The 6,662-nt window shown below is 40.3% G+C and overlaps 1 pseudogene; it reads right to left on the reverse strand.

The window, feature by feature from the left end:
- Nucleotides 1-1,657: 1,657 nt before the first annotated feature.
- LOC126177632 (5S ribosomal RNA) lies at nucleotides 1,658-1,775 on the reverse strand (annotated as a pseudogene).
- Nucleotides 1,776-6,662: the final 4,887 nt, after the last annotated feature.

Here is a 6,662-nt window from a genome sequence, read left to right on the forward strand (position 1 = left end):
GAACACGTGAGGCAATACTGACCCTCCGACTTATTTTAGAAGCTAGATTAAGAAAAGGCAAACGTACGTTTCTATCTTTTGTAGACTTAGAGAAAGCTTTTGACAATGTTGACTGGAATACTCTCTTTCAAATTCTGAAGGTGGCAGGGGTAAAATACAGGGAGCGAAAGGCTATTTACAATTTGTACAGAAACCAGATGGCAGTTATAAGAGTCGAGGGACGTGAAAGGGAAGCAGTGGTTGGGAAAGGAGTAAGACAGGGTTGTAGCATCTCCCCGATGTTATTCAATATGTATATTGAGCAAGAAGTGAAGGAAACAAAAGAAAAATTCGGAGTAGGTATTAAAATCCATGGAGAAGAAATAAAAACTTTGAGTCTCGCCGATGACATTGTAATTCTGTCAGAGGCAGCAAAGGACTTGAAAGAGCGCTCGCATCTCGTGGTCGTGCGGTAGCGTTCTCGCTTCCCACGCCCGGGTTCCCGGGTTCGATTCCCGGCGGGGTCAGGGATTTTCTCTGCCTCGTGATGGCTGGGTGTTGTGTGCTGTCCTTAGGTTAGTTAGGTTTAAGTAGTTCTAAGTTCTAGGGGACTGATGACCATAGATGCTAAGTCCAATACTGCTCAGAGCCATTTGAACCATTTGAACTTGGAAGAGCAGTTGAAAGGAATGGACAGTGTCTTGAAAGGAGGATATAAGATGAACATCAACAAAAGCAAAACGAGGATAATGGAATGTAGTCGAATTACGTCAGGTGATGCTGAGGGAATTAGGTTAGAAAATGAGACACTTAAACTAGTAAAGGAGTTTTGCTATTTGGGGAGCAAAATAACTGATGATGGTCGAAGTAGAGAGGATATAAAATGTAGACTGGCAATGGCAAGGAAAGCGTTTCTGAAGAAGAGAAGTTTCTTAATATCGAGTATAGCTTTAAGTGTCAAGTAGTCGTTTCTGAACGGATATGTATGGAGTGTAGCCATGTATGGAAGTGAAACATGGACGATAACTAGTTTGGACAAGAAAAGAATAGAAGCTTTCTAAATGTGGTGCTACAGAAGAATGCTGAAGATTAGATGGGTAGATCACATAACTAATGAGGAGGTACTGAATATGATTGGGGAGGAGTTTGTGGCACAATTTGATTAGGAGAAGGGATCGGTTGATAGGACATGTTCTGAGGCATCAAGGGATCACCAATTTAATATTGGAGGGCAGCGTGGAGGGTAAAAATCGTAGAGGGAGACCAAGAGATGAATGCACTAAGCAGATTCAGAGGGATGTAAGCTGCAGTACGTACTGGGAGATGAATAAGCTTGCACAGGACAGAGTAGCGTGGAGAGCTGCATCAAACCAGTCTCAGGACTGAAGACCACAACAACAACAATAAAGCATGGAAGCGATGTGGTGTTCTACTTTTACATTTCAAGAGAATGAAAACTAAAAATCTAAATTCCTCCCGAACAGGTCATGAAGGTCGAACGGTACCGACCAGCCGCCGTGTCATCCTCAGCCCACAGGCGTCACTAGATGCGGATATGGAGGGGCATGTGGTCAGCACACCGCTCTCCCGGCCGTATGTCAGTTTACGAGACCGGAGCAGTTACTTCTCATTCAAGTAACTCCTCAGTTTGCCTCACAAGGGCTGAGTGCATCGCGCTTGCTAACAACGCTCGACAGACCGGATGGTCACCCATCCAAGTGCTAGCCCAGCCCGACAGCGCTTAACTTCGGTGATCTGACGGGAACCGGTGTTATCACTGCGGCAAGGCCGTTGGTATTTCAAGAAAATACTTCAGCCCAAATACACTTACAACGTTAACCAACTTAAACTTGGAACATTTTAAAACTTGCGTGCTTCGCAAGAAGAAGCTTTCCCTGGCTCAACTCACAGAAGTAAGAGAGTTCAAAGTGGTTTAAAAACCTTGAAAAATTGTTTCTGTTAGGGTTACTACCATGGTGTCGGTCGTGTAGCAGTTTGAGTGTCTAAGAAACTATTAATGTTTACAAATCGTACAAGTGACGTTTTGGAGTCTTGATAGAAATCCTTCGGATTTTTTTTATCCAGTTCTCAATATGGGCTGAGATATTATGTGTCACACATATTACTCGGCCGACTTTCCCACTTCGCTGACGCAAATTTCAACCCTCTGTCGCTAAAGAGCTCAAATTGTAACGTGTAACATTGCGATGTGTAACGTAACCATGTCGGTGTGTGAGAAACAGCGTTCTGTAATTGAGTTTCGGATTCGAAGATTACGTCCACCCATGGAGCACCCTCTCCTTTAACATGACAATGTCAGACCACACACGAGCGCTGCGACGTCTGCAACAATCCGACGCCTTGAGTTGATTGTCATCCATCATCCTCCACACAGTTCCGACTTTGCCCCGCCTGATTTTCGTGTGTAGACGAAACGTAACGGACACCTTCGAGGACTTGACTTAGAAGGTGATGAAGCAGTGCAAGCAGAGGTAACGTTGTGTCTCCATCAACGAAGTCAGACATTCTACAGTGAATGTATCAAGAAACTGTGAAAGGTGGCTACACTGAGCCACAGCGCCAAAAATCGCGCCAGAGAGTATTGTTCCGCCGCCTCCACTGGCAGTGATTATTGAGACGTAGCGGCAAGCAGTTCTTGCCGAGAAGTTGTGGTGGACACTGCTTGTCGTGAAGTTGGAGTGAGATGTGGTAGTGGAGAGTGTTGTTCCATGTTTATGCAGTTATTTGATGGGAGAGATAGCAGATGTTGTTCCAATGGAGATATTGTAATGATCTGAGTGCTTTTCGTCAATATAAATTAAGGTAACTACCTACTGTTCTTTATTTTCTTATTATTTATGTGTCCTGAATAATGCTTCATTACAGGTTCAGTCAACAAAGCATCTGGCGTGTGTTCTTGTATTAGAGTGTAATTCTGGGTTTCTTGCACAATTATAGTATTTCTAATTTTCTTTTATCACGTCAGTATAAATGGTATTTAAAATTTCTTGTCTTGTTGAAGAAGAACCGTGCCAGATGTGTACGTTGAGTCATACTTCCACACACAGAACAGCTACACTTGTGCTATGTTGGCTTCGTAGATTTTATAGTTGCTGGGGACTTAATTAATTAACTGTGTTAACGAAAATTTTCTTTCATTGTTTGTTGTTGTTCTATGCAGTCAGATTGCGTAATAATACTAGTCAGGGCCAGCCGTTTACGAGACTTGCGTAAACGGACTCACAGCTACTAAAAATATTTGCATTATTTATATAAAATAAGCCCCCATGCACGTGGCGACCGCTGCTTCGGATCGTCCCTTGGAATCTTCTGATTGTAAAAATAGTAGACAGTAGTATTGTTGTAGTAATCTGTAGTTCAGTAATTGTAGTCTATTTTGCATGTGTAGATTGGTGATTGTCATTCTTCTATTGTTCGTTAATCGTGTTTGAAGGAAGCATTTCGTGTGATTGATATTGTTGGTGATAAAGTGTCATTGTGTGTAATTTTCATATAGTGACGAGTTTTGTATGTTTTGTAAATGATTACGCGATCGATGAAAAAGGCAGAAATGATGGATAGTCAGAATGACGAAATTGTTGACATGGCGAACTCGCCAACACAGGAGAACAGTATCATGAATAATGAAGTGGAAAACAATTTAAGAAGTCGGGAAAATAGTCCGGAACCATTTCAAAATTTTTCTCAATCAGAAAATTCACAGAATACGAGATTAACGATAGAAGATTCTGAAATAGTATCGAACACAGATAGCTTTATGGCTATGCAGAAGGAAGTTAGTTTTGCGGGAAATGTTAGGGGCGAAAATAATTTCGAACAAGTTAACATGGAGCAGTTGATGAGTGCAATATTGAATTTACGATCTGAATTAAAAACAAATAGGGAAACAATGGCAACACGGTTAGACTCACAAAGGGAAACAATGGAAGCACGGTTAGACTCACTGGGATCACAAATGGGAACAATGGAAGCACGGTTTGGATCTGAATTAAAAACAGAGATGGGAACTTTGGAAACACGGTTAGACTCACGAATAGGGACATGTTTCAAAAATATGAAAGATGAATTAAAGAAAGAAATCAGAGAAGAAGTACAACCAATTTTGAATGCTCACAATAATAGATTAATTGCAGTAGAAATCAGACAAAAGGAACAGGATAGAGAACAGGAAGAAAGAGATCGCGTGATAGTACAGAAATTTTCAGAGTTAATTTTACAACGTGCAAAAGATAAGGAAGAAATATTTGAGAGAATCGAGGAATCCGTACCAAATGACAGAATAAATAACCTAACACAACAATGTGAACAGTTAACTACCAAATGTGTTAATACTGAAACCCGAGTCGCGACACTTACGGAAGACGTAAATAAACAGAAAGAACAAATAGGTGATTTATCGGAAACTGTTGAGGAGATTTCAGACAAATTGACAAGTCTTAATTTAAATGGGGACAGAGATTCAGATGATACAGCACCATTGCCATTTGCAGAAACCGAAGAGTACCAGAACATAAATAAGCATGTTGAAAATCAGGGAGAATTTAATGAACGCGTTAAAAGGGAAGTTGAGGCATTACGAAAGCAAGTCAAACAAATGGAAGGCGAAATTGTAGGAAAACATAGCAAAAGAAATTTGGAATCACAGATAGCAGAGGGGTTTGAAGAAAGTAATTTATTTCATTTACGGGATGCAACAAGAGAGCGCCAGGCGCGCGAACTTGACAATAATCGACATTCGGACTGGGACAGACGCGGTAGGTCTTTGTCGTCACGAGGCGAAAACTTTGACTATAAACACTTTTTGACTGTTCGGAAATTTAAGATCTTCCGCAATTCTAAGAATGACATACATCCATGTGCATGGTTAGATCAATTTATGTACGCACTCCCACCAAATTGGCCGCTAAGTCACAAACTGGAATTTATGTGTGGATATTTAGAAAACGAACCGGCGACGCGGATGCGCGCACTCATTAGAGATTGTAATAATCTGAATGATTTTTATCATGCATTTCTATCGGCATATTGGTCCGAAAACACGCCAGATAGAGTCAAACATAGTCTGATTATGCAGCGTAATTTCAAACAGTCTGAGTTCCGCACGCCGGCAGAATATTTTGAAGACATGATTCGAAAGAATCAGTTCCTTTCAAACCCTTACAGCCCGACTGAATTAATTCGCATTTGTTTAACTAAGCTGCCACAATGCATAAGACAAATTGCTTTAGCCGGAAGATGTAAAGACGACATTGAGACTTTTAAGACTTTGTTGCAAGAACTTGAGTATGACAACGACGATGGGACTTCCTGTAATTTTTTCAGTAACAGTAATTACAGTAGATTGTCAGAGAAAAGGGATAGTGATCGGAACGGGCGTTATATGGGTAACTTTGAGAATGACAGACGTAACAGAGAGGACAATAGATACCAGCCTTATGACAATAACAGACGTTCTAACAGAAATTACACAGACAATTATAGTAACGGTAATTCGTACCGGAATGATCAATCATACGGAAACAGTAATCGGTATTATCAAGACAGAAATTATTCAAACAGTGATAGAAATTCTTACTACAGAAATAATCAGGGTAGTAGATACAACAATAATTTCAGGAGTGACAGTCGAAATTACGCAAGAAGTAGCTATGCAGACAGACAGGAAAACAGAAATTTTAATAACAGACACAACCAAGAATTTGTATCTAACAGACAGGAGGGACCTAATTGGCATCCTCCACGTGACAGAACTTCAGAGAGACAAGTGCAAATCGTAGAAATGGATCCTCGAAATGACGCGAATAATCAAAGACGTGACGCAAACAATCGACAATGACTAGCAGCTTCGGCTTCTGGCAGCAATATACACGGTTCAGAAAGTAATGACACTACGGCTTTACACTACGTACGCCTGGAAGACATGAGAGACATTTTGTTAGACGAAAAGGAAAATAATGTAGACGCATTTTTACATCCTGTTATTGAAGTATGTGTGGGTAAGAATAAGTTCACTGCAGTTTTAGATTCTGGGAGCCCATTGAACGTCATTAGTGAATCAGTTTTTCGTATATGTGAAAGGACTATTGCCTGTCCTGTGTTACCTATTTCTAAAACTACAATTCGAGGAGCGATTTCTGGAAAAGGTGTAGAAGTTAAACAACAGACCAACCTAAATTTCAATTGTCAAGGATACGAATTTTCTGCTAATTTTATTATTGTTCCATTACTCAGTACACAAATTATATTAGGTATGGAGTTTCTTAACGCACATAAGGCAATTTTGAACTTTGAAGAGGGAAGTGTGAATTTGACTGTTGCCGGAATGCCGAAATGTTTGAAATTTTTCGAGTGTTTAACAAGATCTGAGTCAGATACAAAATGTTTCAGGTTTCTTACTTCTGATGTCTTCGTTGAGCATTATGACGACAATGTGTTTATTCATGACAATGACTATAGATACAGAGGCGCGATGGATGATATAGTTAATAGCGAAGAACTAATTAATGAAAAGGTTAAGAAAGCTGAAGTGCCAGATGACGTTGCAAGAGAATAGCTGCACCAAATTTTGACTTCACATGCTACAGTGTTTAGTCATCACACGGGGACTATACAAGGCTTACAATATTTATTTAAAGTAAAAGAACACACACCATTTCGCGGGA

This window comes from Schistocerca cancellata, chromosome 3, assembly GCF_023864275.1.
Source record: "Schistocerca cancellata isolate TAMUIC-IGC-003103 chromosome 3, iqSchCanc2.1, whole genome shotgun sequence".
In the NCBI taxonomy this organism is placed as follows: Eukaryota; Metazoa; Arthropoda; class Insecta; order Orthoptera; family Acrididae; genus Schistocerca; species Schistocerca cancellata.